Here is an 18,518-nt window from a genome sequence, read left to right on the forward strand (position 1 = left end):
AAAGAGATCCTGTTATCGTACAGTACTATTATTTTTAGAAACAATCTTCCTATAAGCTTTTATGTCACATTATCCAGTTTTGTGTTTTTAATCTCCCTGCAATTTTTGATAATATGATAAATAACAGCAGGAAGAGGGGGCAGGGACAGAGAGGAAATTACTCTTCTTGAAAGTGGTCAAATTTCTACTTAAATTACATAGGTCACAACATCTGACAAAAGTGAGGAACGTGCTTTTCATCATCTACTGCTGAAAGGTTTATATCTGGCATAGGTGTTGTGTGGATGAGAAAAAAAAATGTATACTCTCTAGCCCAAATATTATGTGTTTTCCATGTGTCTATCAATTGATTGGTCTGAGGATGATTAGGTAGGGTCTTATAAAATACTTTAGAGGAGGGCTTTTATTGAAGTCACCACCTATCACCATAGCAGAGAGTAATGTCTGTTGAGCGCCTTGAAAAAAACAACTTAAAAAAACTGAGATCTGAGAATCGTTATGTGCATACACAGTGGTGATAGTAAGTTCTAGACCCTAGAGAATTATGGATGAAGATGGCCACACCTCTGCTTTTAGAAAAATATAACGTATAAGATGATTGACCATATGTGTTGTGAAAAAATTGGGATAATTAAAGTCAGCAAAATGTGTTTCTTGTAGGAGGATAATTTTTACCCCTAAGCACTTGTTATGCCGAAGAATATTTTTTTCCTCTTGAGCAGGGAATGGAATTCTTGAATGTTATTAAAAATGCGAATAATACCCATTAACCACATCATGCTGAGATGATAGCAGAATGATGGCTGGGTGGGGGATCAGTTATCCTGACTTGGCAACATAGGGCCTGCCCCCTGGGGCACGCAGAGAAGTGATCGTTGGTGTAGTGTGTCGCTACGACACACCACATCTCCGATCTTGGTAAAGTGCCTATGGCGTAGGCTCTTTACTACATGATTAGCTGTGACTAATCACAGCGGTAACCAGGTAGTGCCAGTAATCGGCTTTCCTCCGTTCGCACTGACAAGGCGCGAGTACAGGAGAGTGGATCAGCAGCTCTCCTGACAGGGGGTCTGCACTGATAACCAGTGAATTGATTTTTAGGGCAGCCCCCATCAGAGGTGCCCACAACAGATGTCAATCAGTGCCCATCACAGATGCCAATTAGTATCCATCACAAATGCAGAACAGTGCTCATCAGTAATGCCTGTCAGTGCCCATCCCAGATGCCAATCAGTGTCCATCTGTAATGCCTTTCAGTGCCTCCTCATCAGTGCTGCCTATCAACCCTACATATAAATGCCTATCAGCCCATCCTGGTGGTTTTTGAGGAGGTGGTTTAGGTCTTAGGGCGCAATCAATACGGACACATAAGAAAGGCTTGCGGATTCTGGTCTGGCAGTAGAGACTTAAACAGTTTCAGAGTCATAGGGGTAACTTATTCAGGAATTTCACTGCTTCCAAGGTTTTCTTGTTTATTAAAGTTGTCCTCCCCCTGTTCTTGGACCTGTGAGAATATTGCCACCAGGGATTCATGTTCTCTGCTTAGGGTACTATATGTTATACTGAACTCCTCATGTTTGGTTTTCAGTCTGTTCCAGTACCTAAAGCTGCCAGTTCTTTAGATAATGTGTTTGTTGTTTTGTGTAGCTCTGATTGAAATTTGGCAGCTAGTTTGGTGTACATGATCTCCAGGATAATATCATGGTCAGCTTTAGTGAGAGGAGTAATGTACTCAGTGTACGTGGAAAGTCAGGTTCTGCAGGCTGTCATTCCTCAGAAGCATTGCCAGCTGAGGATGAAGCGGAGTCATTGGCACCATCTTGTGCCATTTTACAGCGTTCCTTCGCCCTCAAAAGATAGTGTGCTACGGACTTTTGTACAGTGCTCTGGGTTTTATTTTTAGGTGTCAGCATGCACAAGGCTTTCATCTTGTGAGGGTGCAAAAGAAGAGCCAATGTCAGCATGTTTAACCTTCATAGAGTGCTCGTGTCCCAGTGAGTTGCAGCCTTGAGCTCACGCCACCTTCCTGCTCCGAGCCACACGTGCTTTTTGATGGGTACAAGGGCCTCATCCCAACATACTTGAAGAACCCTCTGGAATAAGGGGGCCCAAAGATATCCAGTTCCCCCTACATGAATTAGTATGGCTTACATAGTACCCCTTGTTACTCTCTCACCAAAATTTTTCAGAAAAGTAACTAAGAATAAGCACATCAAGAAAAAAAAAAAACAATGCATTTGCATTCGTATACAGTATGTCCTCCACAGCAATGCCCAGCTACCCATGTTCTTTTTCAACAAAAGATTAAAAACTTGCTTTGGAAAAAAAACAAAACAAACAAACAATATTTAGCTTCTACAGGTTTCAATGTGGTTAAGGCTTAGTGGTTTTCTTGCTGAACCAAACCTGCAAACCAAATTGTGTCTGTTTCACTCATCCCTATTCTTTAAACTGAACCTGTAGAGAACAGATTTAAAGTATTTTTTTTTTTTTTTGCCTAAATGGCAAAAAAGACTAAAAACCCGGGGGTGGAAAACATTCATATGATCCTTTAACCACATTAGCTCTGGAAGGTTTTACCCCCCTTAATGACCAGGCCATTTCTTTGCGATTCGGCACTGCATTACTTTAACTAACAATTGCAGGGTCTTGCAACGCTGTACCCAAATACAATTGATGTTCTTTTTTTCCCATAAATAGAGCTTTCTTTTGGTGGTATTTGATCACCTCTGTGTCTTTTAGATTTTGCACTATAAACAAAAAAATAGCGACAATATTTTTTTTTTTTTATCAGTTTAGGCCAATTTATATTATGCTACATATTTTTGGTAACAAAAAAAAAAAATCCCAAAAAGCGTATATTAATTGGTTTGCCCAAAAGTTTTAGCGTTTACAAACTATGGAATAGACTTTTTTTTTTTTTTGCTTTTTTTTTATTAGTAATGGCAGCCATCAGCGATCTTTAGCAGGACTGCGACATTGCGGGGGGTAAATCTGACACATATGGCACTTTTCCACTGCAAGTACCGGCTCGGCTCCACTCGGCACTGCTTGGCCCAGCTCGGCTCAGTTTGCTTTTCCACTGCGTGGTGCGAGTCGGCACGTTTCAGCACTGTATAAGCTCTAATCGGCTCGGTTTGCTTTTCCACTAAAATAGTAAGTGGGTGGGATTACAACAATTCTCTGACCAATCAGTGGCTAGTAGTGACAAACAATCAAGGCTGCATGCAAAGGATTGTGGGATATGGTATAGGTAGGGCCCGCTTGGAACCCCAACCGAGGTGGTACTGTTTAAGCAAGCCGTACCATGTAGTGGAAAAGCGCCGCTGTACCAAACCGTACTGAACTGTTCTAACCCGTACCATGCGGTACCATATAGTGGAAAAGCGCCAAACCGAGCCTTACCATGCATTGGAAAAGCGCCTTAAGTGACACTTTTTGGGCACCAGTGACACCAATACAGTGATCAGTGCTAAATAATATGCACTGTTACTGTATAAATGACAATGGCAGGGATTAATACTGGGGGTGATCAAGGGGTGTGTGAGCCTAATTGTGCTTGCTAACTGTGGGGGGGGGGGGGGAGGACTCTGTGACAGGCACACAGAGATCAGTGTTTCAGCTTAGCTGAGACACACAATCTCACTGCTAAGGAGAGCCACCTGCTTTGTTTACATAGGCAGGTGGCTCTCTTGGCAGTGATCGAGCCCGCTCCTCCCACGGTCTGGCTCCCGCTGTGTCCATTCACAGTGGGAGCATGGCTCTGGCCGTGCCCTCACGCTGCCAAGACCGCGTGCACATAATCACGTACATGTATGTGATTATGCAAAAGTTTGTAAGCAGATATTGACATATTTATAATACAGTATCAATATGTGTGTGTATATGATAAAACATGAAGTACTTTAACAAGTTTTGCATAACTAAACATATAATGTCCCAACAATTATTTACAAAGTTACAATATACTGTATCAAGAGAGTAATAAAACTTTAGTTTAAATATTTTTTTCTTGAATATACTGTATAACTTTTATTACCTTTGTTTTTAATTTCAAAATGTTTTCAATTGCAATTCTATATTATAATATCTGATGTCCCAAACAAGCAGCTCCCTGCTTGTTTTGTATTTGCATACTGCTCAGCTGGTTAGAGTTCTCGACTTCAGCTGCCATCACTAGTTGCCTGGAGACAGAAGATAATGGATTGTTTGCATTGCAGGTAATTTGATTTTTCCCTAATTCTTTTTATTGTTTCCAAGTCTTTTTTTTCCTCATTCCTTTTACAGCTAAAGTAAAAAGGCAAACCATGTCTTTTAAACCTTCCTTAGCCAGACTTGATTCAAGGTCACAGAAAGAAATTAAAAAATGTATTCTCGATCCTAATTTATAAACTATTTAGGTAATAACTGTGGATTTTGAATTTATGAATTTAGAACTAAGGTCAGTTATAAATAGACAAATGGTTCCCTAAGAAGCACAGGTGGGATGAGAAGGTGGTGTTTTGCCATTGTTTGTAACTTAAGTCTACACAAGGACCCAATATGCTGGAAATATTTATGTGGGATAAGGAATGTGTTCAGTGTGAAGGGAAAGTATAATATGTTTTAAAATAGTAAACGCTTCCCGCCTGGCCACTGCATATAAACGGCCAGGTGAGACAAGCATCGACAACATACCTATACGTCCTCCCAGATCTGTGTCTTGTGCACGCCCCTGGATGTGCGCATTGGCCCAATCCTGTGATTGCTATGTCCAGATCACTGATCGGGTACCAAGCAGTAGTGCTCTGCCCTAGTAGCATGTGTTCTCTGTGACCAATTACAGCAATCACATGACCAGTGGTCAACATGGATGCCATTCATACAGTCATTGAGAACTACTGTGATCTCTGTGATTGGTTATGGTGATCACATGGTACAGGAACAAGCACCGCAAGCCTATACTATGCGATAGCTGTAGCCAATCGCAGTTATCACAGTAGATCTCAATGGCTGCAGGAATTGCACAGCTGTACAGTATCACCAGACCAGTGCTGCCAGTCAGCTGCTGCACCAATAAGTGTCCCCAATCACCACCACCCACTCACATTGTCCCTAATCACCATCACAACACTCACAATGCCCCTTATCACCATCACACCAGTCATATTGACTCTGATCACCACCACACCTGTCATAGTGTCCCTGAGTGATAACTAGCACACCAGTTACAGTGTCCCTGATCACAGCTATACCAGTATCTGTGTCCCTGATCACCACCACACCAGTTACAGTTTTCCTGATCACTGCCATACAGTAGTTCTCAATGGCTGCAGGAATTCCACAGCTGTACAGTGTCACCAGACCAGTGCTGCCAGTCAGCTGCCACACCAATCAGTGTCCCCAATCACCACCACCCACTCACATTGTCCCTAATCACTATCACAACACTCACAATGCCCCCTATCACCGCCACACCAGTCATATCGACGCTGATCACCCCTACACCAGTCATATTGACTCTGATCAATCCCACACCAGTCATATTGTCCTTGATAACTAGCACACCAGTTACAGTGTCCCTGATCACAGCTATACCAGTATCTGTGTCCCTGATCACCACCACACCAGTTACAGTGTTCCTTATCACTGCCATACCAGGCTCTGTGTTCCTGATCACCACTGCACCAGTTACAGTGTCCCCAATCACTGCCACACTAGTTATATTGTCCCTAATCACTAGTGATGAGCCGAACACCCTCTCCCCCCCCCCCTGTTTGGTTCACACCAGAACATCTCGAACAGGGGAAATGTTCTAGCGAACATGCAAACGCTATTAAAGTCTATGGGACACGAACATGAAAAATCAGAAGTCCTCATTTTAAAGGCATAAATGCAAGTTATTGGCCCAAAAAAGTGTAAGGGGACCTGGGTTCTGCCCTGGGGGACATGAATCAATGTAATTTTTTTTTTTTTTTAAAACAATGGTTTTTACAGGAGCAGTGATTTTAATAATGCTTAAAGTAAAACAATAAAAATTAAAAATTCCTTTAAATATCGTGCCTAGGGGGTCCCCTTAATGTGCCTGTAAAGTAGCGCATTTGTGTGATGTTTGTAGCCTGATGCAGCAATACTGACATTTCTAAAGCAAAAAATGTCATTTAAACTTGCTCGCAGCTGTAATGTATTGTTGGCTCCTGGTAATACAGGTAAAAAATGAAAAAAAAAAACGGTGTGGGGTCCCCCCCAGTTCATACCAGACCCCTTGGTATAAGGCCAAGAACAAAAGAGTCTCAAAGAGGATGGGACTGAAAACCAACCTCCCAGTAGGTTTTCAGGGGAGAAGGGGGGGGGGGAGGGGAAGCAAGGAGTTGTGGGACTTTACTGGTACAGTATATAGTCAGTAAACAAAAGAAAATATAAAATATAAAATGTTTTTATTACATACCAAAATTAAAAACAGTTCAAACATACAAAGGACGTAACGTACAATAATTAAACGTTACAGAAGGCTCTGTTAGGGCCAATATACGATGTGTGAGCATAAAGTTAGTGGCGATCAAAACAGAAAGGATGACTTCCGGTTCCGGCGCCAGATGTGAGGGGACAGGAAGTAGCGGCTCCGGGCGCATCGGCTTACAAAACCGTTCCTACTGCCCGATCGGTGAGTCCGCAGCATCCCCCGCTACTCCGGTCCTCTAGGGGAACACCCCATGGACAAATTTCTGGTCCACGGACCTGTTACTGCTCATCCCCCGGACCGCACGGACTCTTCTCCCGCCGCCACACAGCAAGGCAAGATGGCGGAGGGCACAGCCCAGCTCCCCAGCCAGCATCCTCCTGGGACCAGCTACGCTGCTGTCACGGCCGCATCTCCCGTTCACAATGCGGTATCACACGATCAGTACACAGGCATAGCCCAAGCTGTCGCAGCATTGCTGGCACCCACGATCACTGAGGCAGTGGACAAAGCTATGGCTGCTGGAATAGCTCAAATCAGAAAAGACCTTGGTGAACATGGAATGCGTCTCACTGATCTTGAGAGCAGGGTGACTGAGATTGAGGAGGAAATTCAATCCTCTTTTCACCATGAGAAGCAATTTAGTCAAACACAGCAATACCTGTTAGAAAAAGTGGACGATTTGGAGAACAGGTCGCGTAGAAACAACTTACGCATAATAGGTCTCCCGGAATCTTTTGGCGCAGATGCCCTGGTGGATTTATGCTCTCAGCGTATACCCCAGATCCTGGGACTCTCCGCTCCTTGCATTGTCGAACGTGCACATAGAGTGGGACCCCCCTCTAATGAAAGGCGCACTCCACGCCCGGTCATAGTGAAATACTTGAATTTTGCTGACAGGAATAACCTGATGAAATCCTATCGCAACTCAAAAGCCTTGCAGGTTGACGGACACAAATTATTGCTGTTCGCAGACTATTCACAAGAGGTTTCCCGCCGCCGCAAGGCCCTACAGCCAATCTGTAATGCCCTCTACCAGCAGGGTATAAAATTCACGCTGGCGTATCCTGCTACACTGCGGTTTACAGACCCGTCCGGCCTCTCAAAATCATTCACCCACCCTGAAGAAGCCTGGGATTACCTCAACTCTACCATGAGACTGCCGATGGACACCTCGGCCCCACCTGCACGATTCTCCACCTGGCAACAACAACAACCCAGGGACCAACGGAGCCCTCGCAAGGACCCGGCTAAAAAACTGAGACTCACTGACTTATCCGGGAAAAACAACCCTGCGTGATCGCCACTTAGGTCACAACTTGGGCCTCAGTTTTGCAGGAACCTCTTCTACTGGCCACCGTTCCTCCGCTGTTGTTTCTCCTGCCCTCGTAAACCCTCCATAGCTGTCACCCAGGGTTACTTTCATCCGGATATCCTATACCTCCTGGAATTTCTACAGGTCATGTCTCTCACCTCGGGCGGCATTCCCCCGTTTAGTATCCTCTCAGTGACTCTATGATGCTGGCTATGCTCACCTGTTTTGGTTCCTAATTGAATGTTCAGTATTCTTTAACTAATTGTTTTCTCTTTACGTGTACTCACCTCCTCACAGGGTGCTACCGTGGTTTGTCTGCTCATGCATAAAATGATGTGGTCGCTCTGATGACGGAGATGTCTGTCTGGCATACACCCTCCTCTAACTGTAAGTGGGACTGCGGGCACGCTGCTCGGGCTTGAGCTCCGACCTTCCCCGGTAGCGCTACTGTAGGCGGTTGTCACATGTGGGAAGAAGCGAAGTTCATGCTTCCACGGGCACACCAGTGTCCTAAAGATGCTCTGTATTGTTTAGTTCTTCTTGTACAAGTTTTGCCAATTTGCCTCCCCCCACCCCCAATTTTCCTGCACCATCACTCAACACCTAATTTCCAATCCACACCCATATTGCTCTGTAGATTGGACAATATCACAGCAAACAAATTTAGACCTACAAAACCTTTACCGATAAGTTTCCCTTGTTACGAATATGGTTAGACTAATTTCTTGGAACGTGAAAGGCCTTCGTTCCCCTCATAAACGGATGGCGATTCTTCGCCACCTAAAAAGGCTCCGAACGGACATTGCGGTCCTGCAAGAGACCCATCTTCCTGAAAAAGATTTTATACGAATGAAGAAACTATGGGTCGGCCAAGTCCTAGGTTCACCCGCGATAAAAGGGAAAGCAGGCGTTCTTATCCTCATAAATAAATGTTTCCCCGGCACAATCGTTTCATCCCAGACAGACACAGATGGTAGGTTCATTGCTGTCACCATATCCTCCGGTCAACGGGAATGGGTCCTAGCTACTACGTATGCCCCCAACTCTCCATCAAAACAACACTTCCAAGATTTGGCTTCTCATTTGGCGCCGTTCCTCCATACTCCCCTAATTTTTGCGGGTGATTTAAACTCGGTCATGGACAAAGGGGAGGATAGGTCACGCCCTCTACCCTATCGTACACCTGATCGTTTTCCCCACTCCAGCCACCTGTCCGCTTTTGCAGACCATCTCCAGCTCACCGACATATGGCGCCTCATGCATCCCACGGGAAGGGACTTTACGTTTTTCTCCAATCCCCACAACTCCCTTTCCCGGATTGACTACTTCTTTGTTAACTCCCTGTCACAGCCTCTGATCACAGACTCCACAATCCACGACTTGGCAATTTCTGACCATGCCCCCATATCTGTAGACTTTTTCGAAGCATTCACCAAACCCCCCTCGAACAGTTGGCGGTTCCCTTCCTTCCTGGCACACGACACACGACTGGCGACAGTAATAGAGGAAACTTGGCAAGAATTTTCACACACCAACGCTTCACACGCCTCCAACCCTACCCTATTTTGGGAAACGGGAAAAGCCGTATTGAGAGGTCGCATTCTCTCCTACGCCGTCGGCCGAAAACGGGCTATTAAGAAAGCATATGCTGAGGCTAGTATGCAGTTACGCAAAGCACATTTGGCACTGTCTCAATCCAACAGACAACACTGGCAAGAGGCAAAGCTAGCTTTTGACACTTGGGCGGCGGCGCAGGAGAAATTATACTCCTCCATCCAGGATCTACAATACCACAAATATGGCAATAAACCGGGTAAATTGTTATCCAAATTGTGCAAAGGCTCATTCACCCCCACACATATCACAGCATTGAAATCAAATGCGGGAATCCTAACCACATCACAAACAGAGATAGCTGCATCTCTTTCAAATTTCTTTGCTGACCTGTACACTCTAGAGAGCCATGACACACAAGCGGCTGAATCCTGGCTAGCCTCTGTTACCCTTCCCACTATTGCAGAAGACTTACTTGCATCCCTGAATGCCCCAATTTCGTTAGAGGAAATTAAATCTACGATAACGCGACTGCCCCCTGGTAAAGCCCCCGGACCTGATGGCTTCACCTCTGACTTCTATAAAGCGTCGGTAGACGTCATAGCACCGACTCTCCAATCCCTTTACCAACACGTACTGGAGGGTCACCCCTACTTCCCAACTGGTCTACGGGCGCACGTTAAATTAATACCGAAGCCTGGGAAGGACCCGACTGAACCTGGCTCATACCGCCCCATTTCACTCCTAAATTTAGATGGTAAAATTCTGTCCAAAATAGTTGCTAATAGGCTCGCCCCCATCATGCCCACCTTGATCCACCCTGCCCAGGCAGGCTTTACCTCTGGCAGATCCGCCACAGCTAACATCAGAAAAGTTATAGCAGCACTGGAGGCATCTCAGGCTAACCCCCTAGCAGATATGGCGATCATCTCTCTGGACGCTGAAAAGGCATTTGATAGGGTGGACATAGATTGGCTCCATCTGGTCCTTCAACGTTTTGGGTTCAGGGGCCCCTTTGTCCACCTTATCAAAGCCATGTACACGAACCCCTCTGCCTGTGTAATAGCCAATGGCCATACTTCCGCACCGTTCTCTCTATGTCGAGGGACCAGACAAGGGTGTCCACTATCCCCTCTACTCTTCAACTTAGCTCTAGAGCCTCTTGCTAGGTACATACTAAGTCATCCCAACCTCCACGGTATTCCCATAGGCGACTCTGACCTACACATAGCCCTATTTGCAGATGACATACTGATTTTCACATCTGACCCTGTTAGGGATTCCCAACTGGTACACGACATCTTTAATGACTTTCGTCTCTGCTCAGGACTGAAAATCAACTTTTCCAAAAGCGAACTCCTTCCCCTTCGTCACACTGCTCACAATCCCTGGCCCTTCACGCCCCTCTTCTCTATCGCTAAAACTTCTATCACATACTTGGGCATAAAAATTGGACGCACACCTTCGTCCATATACCATCTAAACATCCCCCCCACTATTTCAAAAATTGTTTCAGCATTAGACACGTGGATGGGTCTTCCCCTCTCCCTCTTCGGCAGATGTCATCTTTACAAGATGGTGGGTTTCCCTAAACTGTTGTATCCTCTCCAAACGATTCCACTTTTGGTGAAACATTCAGACATGCAGAAATTAACTAAAGCTGTCACCGCCTTCCTATGGCAAGGCAAGAGGCCCCGTATTGCCCTTCAGAAACTATATTTGCCGAGGAGGGAGGGTGGGGTGGCGCTCCCTAACGCCCGCCTCTACAATCTTGCATGCGTATTCAGAGTGGGGCTAGATTGGATTGGCAAAACTTCCAGGTACTCTAATCTCATACTTGAATCCCACCAATCCTCACCCTACGACTTAGCAGCCATCCTACATTGCCAACACAGTGCTCTGCCACCGGCAATGAAGCATAATATTCTTATCAGGGACACCAATATAGCCTGGAGGGAAATACATCGTAAGACCAATTGTTCTTCCAACATGTCCCGCCACCTGCCTATATGTGGTCATCCTCTATTCACACAGGCACAACGTTACCTTCCATTCCGGGACTGGCACACTCGGAACCTCAACCGTTTTGCACAGCTGTTTGACACTGTACAGGGTACCCCACTGCCCACGTCAGAGATTGTGAACCGTTTTCAACTACCCAAAGGTCACACCCTTGGCATTTTACAGGCTATTAGCTTTGTGGTCAAAACATGCCCTAACCCTTTGCACAGGTTTCAACACACTCTGGTCGACAAGCTCCTAGAACAGGGTCTTCATAAAATATCGGATATCTATAAAATGCTTCTGTCTCTTCCCTCTATCAGCAAATCCTCTTTTCATACCTCTAACTGGAACAAAGATTTCCCTGACCCCAACGCACATGCATATATTTTAACGGGCTACCTGGCCATTCACAAGGCCATCACCAATGAATTTTGGAGGGAACAACAGTTCAAGATTATGCACCGCAGTTATGTACCGTATTCCAGGAACTCTCCAAACCCTCATTCAGCATGCTGCCCGCTTTGTAAGGCCTCCACACCTAACCTCGCTCACAGACTCTGGTTTTGCCCGAGCATTTCTACCTTCTGGACCTCGGTTGAAGCCTACATCACCACTGTCTTAGGCCTGACCCCCCTAAACAACCCTTACCCACTCCTGTTTGGAAATTTAGACCTTCCTCTTGCCAACCTTACTAAAAGCCAACGTCTCATCATCAAGACACACAAAACATGGCTCCTAACCTGCTATATGATTGCTAAGAGGACTATCCTGGCCAAGTGGATACAAGACTCTCCTCCAACCTTAGCTGAAGTGATCTCAGGCTTGAAACTACTCTATGCCAGGGAAGCCCTGGAGATCAAGACTTCCTCTTCCCCCAAGCTTGACAAATTCAACTGCAAATGGAACCTTTTTCTTGCGCACATCACCGACTGCAAACATACATTGGACAACCAGCAACTCCAACATTAGCCACAGATCTGCTACACTCTGACTCATGGCAAGCCTGCCTGCTACTAATGACCTTGTTAACTCTTGTGTTCCAATTAAATCTACACTGCTGCTTCTGGTAACATCTGGTTTCTCTTTCTTCCACCATGCTGGCAACCTGGTTAATTGACGAATCCGCAGATCGGACATATCCCTATTTTTCATCTATTCACATGGTCTCAAGGGACTTGCGCCACAACACGTCTTCGTCCTCTGAGACACTTTACTGAACTCCTAAACTTGGTTTGCTGTTATCTAGGCTGTCCCTTATTATCGTATTGCTATGCTTTTCATGTGATGGTGCACCTCCTCCTCCCCCTTCTCTCCCCCCCTACCTAAACCCCCACACCCCCCTTACTCTACTATACTCTGTCCTACACCTCCCACCCCCCACCCTTTCCCCCCCCCCATAATATTATATTGTGTGTTTGCAATGCATTCATATATGACCTTTTGGCCTCACCTCCAGTAGGCACACGTAACGCGAGGACCTAATGCTTTGAGATCTACTTGATATGGCTTCTGTACAAATATGTTTATGTTGATTGACAATTTGTGATGATTGATACTCTACGGCTCTTCATGCATTGCTATATCTGTTACATGTCTTGTTTATTTGTTCAAAATCAATAAAGTCTGTTTAAAAAAAAAAAACAGAAAGGATTTCCAAAAACTCAAGGTGTATCTATCTCAACCTCAACATGTTTCGTGGCGAACCACTTCATCAGGAGGATTTACTGTATGTAGATAATGCTCATTCTAATAATGACAAAAAACATTTGGTCAATGCATCTATATCAAATTCTTATACAGTCTGTAGTCAGTTTACAAATGAACAACACTATACACAAGAAAGTGGGAGGATTGCCTTTACCTTATCGGCTATGCTCACAGAGGCCACAAATCAGGACAAGCAACCATCAAATCCTCTCGCCGGCGAACATGGACGACATTGGATTAAGAGGTTTAGAATCAATACACATTACAAATTAGAAGGTAAGGACCATCACCAGGAGTTGAGACTAAATGTGCAAAGAAAAAGAAATCCATAGTGTCATGCACAAACTAGGAAAAATGATTTCCTAGTCCCCATAGGAAGGTTACAATATATATAATGCATTGGTGAAAACCTTACCACCAGGGTATAAGTGGTTACTCATAGATGTAAACCTGATCCAAAAAGAATCTAATCCCGCCGGGGAATATGTCATTGCTGGGAAACCAGCATACCAGGGCCACAGGATAAGTTGGAGACACAGGTGGATAGTAGAGGAACTCTCAATCCAAAGAGGAGTTTCCACGTTTGTATTCCACGGACAAACAGGGTCGAGTGGTAACAGGCTGAAGAGGTAAAAATAAATACAGGTATGAAATAAGATTGTTTCCACATTGGATAGGCTGCCTAAAATAAACGAGGACTACCGATTACCGGCCACTGGTACAAGACGAGAAACCCGGCTGAGGGGATCAGGATCAAGCAGCGTTCGCCGCCATGACGGCAGCGGACGCTCTTAAAGTGTCAGCCAAGCGACGCGCGCCATGACGTCACCCACAATGGGTGCGGCCACACGTCGCCCAGACCTCCATGCCGCGCAGGCGCAAAGGTACGTGCAGGCGCGATTGGAGTGCTGAAACTGGGCGCTCCAAAAGTGGCTTGCGTCATCGGACGTTGCCACAACAAAGAGGTCACATGTCCGCCGGCGAAGAGGTCACATGTCCGCCGGGGGGAACTACGTCCAGGGCGAAAAATGTTACTACTTCTGGTTTATATTTATGATGTAGGCCGATGTGTCTGCCTACCGCTGTAAGCTTGCCTGTATTAGAACAGTAAAGATGTTCTCCTATTCTTTTTCTTAATTCGCGTCGGGTTTTGCCAACATAGGCCTTGCATTCGCATGTCATCAAATATATGACACCTTGGGTTTCACATGTGGTGTGTGTTTGTGGTGAGAATGAATTCCCATCCGGGAGACGGTAGGTAGATCCTGCCAAATTCCAGGGACACCTAGGGCATCCTCCACAAGGGTAGGTCCCCCTTGTGCCCCTGCGATGACGTTCGTCAATCTCATAGTGGCTGTGTATCAGGCTATCTCGTAAAGAGGTAGCCTTACGAAATACCAGTTCGGGATCTTCCCGAACATATTTTTTAGGATATGATGTTCAGTTAAAGAATGCCAGTGGCGCGAGACAATAGTTCGTAGTGTGTGGTGATGAACGGAAAATTTTGTAATCAGTTTAACAGTATTTTGTACAGGAGGTTTAGATATAGGATGTAACAAAGAATGTCGGTCCTGAGCTTTGGCTCTATTGAATGCCTTTTTGAGTGTTGTATGGGTATATCCTCTCTCCAAGAGGCGTTTCCGTAGGCCATCTACCTGTACAAGGAAGTCCTTTTCACGGGAACAATTGCGTCTTAAACTTAAAAATTGGGCATATGAAATGCTTTTAACTAAGGATGTGGGATGAGAACTTGTGGCGTGGAGAAGAGTATTGCCGGCCGATGGTTTACGGTAAAATTCTGTATATAAACAACCCTCTGGGGATTTCTTGATCATTAGATCAAGAAAGGAAATTTGGGTATCGCTATATGTATAAGTGAATTTGAGGTTCCACTCATTGATGTTAAGTTTGTCCAGAAATTAACTTAAAAGTTTTTCAGTGCCAGTCCAGGCCAAGAACAGGTCATCAATAAATCTGTGCCAAAAAGGCACATATTGTAAATATGATGTGTACTCACCGTTGGAAAAGATCATCCTCTCCCACCCCCCCAGGTATAAGTTGGCATATGATGGTGCACATGTGGTCCCCATGGCCACGCCCTGTACCTGTAAATACATGTCATTCAAAAAGGTAAAATAATTCCTGGTTAGGATAAATTGTAGAAGTTTTAGAATGAACAGGTTTAGTGACCATGAAGAGCATCCTTGCTCCATCAAAAAGGTCCTTACCACCCCGATGCCCAACTCGTGGGGGATGCTGGAGTACAAAGCCTCCACATCTATAGCCACGAGGAGGGCACTGGGGGGGAGACGGACATCCTCGATATGTATCAATAGGTCAGTGGTATCTTTAATGTACGAGGGCAGGGCGTGGACATGGGGAGCAAGATGTGCATCAACGAATCGACTGGCATAATCGGTAAGGGATCCGATCCCAGAAACGATTGGTCTACCTGGGGGGGAGAAGAGATTCTTGTGGGTCTTAGGTAGAGTATAAAATGTGGGGACACGTGGGAACTAGGTGAATAAGAATTCGTAAGTGTCCTTATCAATGATGCCTTGCCACCATGCTTCAGCAATTAAGCGATTAAATTCACAAATGTATTGTTGTACAGTAGAGGTAGGTATTGCACGGTACCAGGCGTCATTGCATAGGACATTGTAGCACATCCTTTGGTATTGCTCATGAGTCATTACAACTGTATTACCCCCCTTGTCGGACGGTTTTATAATCACATTCTTATTAGTGCAAAGTCTTTTCAAAGCTAGTTTCTGGGACAGAGTTAGATTGGAAGGGGTTTCATTCCATACTTGTTTTTTGAGGTCCCTCACTGTAATTTGTAAGAACGACCAAATGATAGGACAGGTCATAAGATCCGGGAAATTAGTGGAACGGGGTTTAAAGGTCGTTACTGGGCGGGGATTCAACGAGGTTTGGACCTCCAACTCCATACTTGATGGTGCTAAAAGGTCCGCACCTTCTTGCTGTGATTGATCCTCAATGGATCCCTCTTCGTATAGAAGCATCAGGTCCTTTAGGGCTCTGTATTCGGCAGTGGATAAGTGCTTGGTGTGTTCCACCAGCTCTTTTTCAAGTGCCAAATTTCTTTGGCTTTTGTCAAAAATAAACTTGAAAGTTAGGTTTCTCGCAAAAAGGTATAAATCTTTTATTGTATCGGTGACGTCAATTGTATCGGAAGGACAAAAACCCAGACCGAGCTGTAAAATTGAAGTCTCATCTGGGGAAAGTGTGTAGGGAGTAAGATTAACAATGTTTAATTTGGAGGAAGTGTTAGTGTTGGTGACGGGAGTAGGTTGGGTGCTTTGAAAACAAAGGTGTCTAGACTGCTCTGGAGTCTCTTGTCGGTTGGTGGATGTAGCCATAAAAAAACAATCTGACTTTGTGATGAGGTGGCATTGGGTATTGTGTTAATGGTGTTCAATACTTTAGGGATGATGTCGTGTAGGGTAGTAGAAGTTGTGTGGGGGGTGGCTTGGGACAAGTGAGGTTGGGTAGTGGGGTGAGAAGTAGGAGGTTTGTGAGGTCGTGGTGGTTTAGTAGTTTTATAGTATTTCTTACCTTTCTTATTTTCAGTGGGTGGGGTATTACCTACAGGACGGGATCTTTTTCGAAGTAGCTCCCTATTGGCTGTAGCACCAGTTTCAAAATTGGCCTGTTGAGAAGAGCTTGGAAATAAAGAAAGATTATTATCATTTACAGTAGATTAAGTAAGGAGATCTTGAGATCTGGGACGTAAAGGTCCCTTTCTTGCCAGAGATGTCCCTGTCCATCTGTAGGCAAATCCATCAGAGAACGCCATCTTATCTCTGATGAGTTTGCCTTGCTTGTTGGAAATAATCTCTTTGTTAAGTGTCTCTAAACGATCCCGCATTTCTTTCCACTTGATTGGAAAATCGGGGAGTTCAGTCAAATGTTTGTATTGGTCGCTGACTTTGTCAATGTCCCTTTCTAGGGTTATTAGATCCTCAGTGTATTGGCCGATTAGAAGGTTCATTAAATCCAAGCTACAATTTGTTAAGCGTTTCTCCCATGCCTGTTTGAAATTGGCTGTGGGTTCTTTTATGGTAGGGAAGATCTGTACCCTTAGACCAATGGGGCAGACCTCCTCCACTACATATTGCTTGAAATACTCAAGATGCCAGTGTAAATGTGACTTCCTCTTTAAGAGGCCGTACATTTTATCAAAAAAACGTTTTAAGTCATCGTCAGTCTGGCGATCCGCCAGACATGTGTTTTGTATGTTGGACATGAAGCCAGCCCAAGCTGGGCCTAGTACATCTATTTTAAATAGTTGAGATGAGGTAGATTAAAAACAGCAAGGTAATAGGCTCTTACAATAGTCCCAGAAAATGGTCTGGACACCAAGTAGGACACAAGAATAAAAGAGGACAAAGGAGAGGGGAGAGGGAGAAAAAGGAGAAACACAAAAGGGGGAAGGGAGGGAGGGAGGGGAAGGGTATTGATGATAGGATGGGAAAGGAATAGTTGGGGGGGGGGAAGACTCTAGAGTAATAACTCCTAAATGTATTATTAGGGAAATAAAAGGCGTTGGGTAATGAGCCCACACCTATAGGTATTAATGATTTTTATTAGAAAGGCTAATTTGCCAGGCTGTGAAATAAGGGGAGGGGGCTAATCTCCATTGGGGTGTGTCACTCAACGGCAACTAGTGTCAGAGTGGCAACTACTCCCAATTAAAGGGGTGTGTTATCCACCCAATGAACAAAAATGACTAAATGCCTGGATACATGAATACATAGGTTAGAGGTACCTACATCCCTAGAAAATAGTCTCAAAGAGGATGGGACTGAAAACCAACCTCCCAGTAGGTTTTCAGGGGAGAAGGGGGGGGGAGGGAAAGGGGAAGGGGAAGCAAGGAGTTGTGGGACTTTACTGGTACAGTATATAGTCAGTAAACAAAAGAAAATATAAAATATAAAATGTTTTTATTACATACCAAAATTAAAAACAGTTCAAACATACAAAGGACATAACGTACAATAATTAAACGTTACAGAAGGCTCTGTTAGGGCCAATATACGATGTGTGAGCATAAAGTTAGTGGCGATCCAAACAGAAAGGATTTCCAAAAACTCAAGGTGTATCTATCTCAACCTCAACATGTTTCGTGGCGAACCACTTCATCAGGAGGATTTACTGTATGTAGATAATGCTCATTCTAATAATGACAAAAAACATTTGGTCAATGCATCTATCCCAAATTCTTATACAGTCTGTAGTTAGTTTACAAATGAACAATACTATACACAAGAAAGTGGGAGGATTGCCTTTACCTTATCGGCTATGCTCACAGAGGCCACAAATCAGGACAAGCAACCATCAAATTCTCTCGCCGGCGAACATGGGCGACATTGGATTAAGAGGTTTAGAATCAATACACATTACAAATTAGAAGATGGTGGGATGTGAATAGATGAAGGAAATAGAATCCAAATCCAAATAGATTGAAACCAAGAG

This window comes from Pelophylax lessonae (genome assembly GCF_965119305.1).
Source record: "Pelophylax lessonae genome assembly, chromosome: 5".
Taxonomy (NCBI): Eukaryota; Metazoa; Chordata; class Amphibia; order Anura; family Ranidae; genus Pelophylax; species Pelophylax lessonae.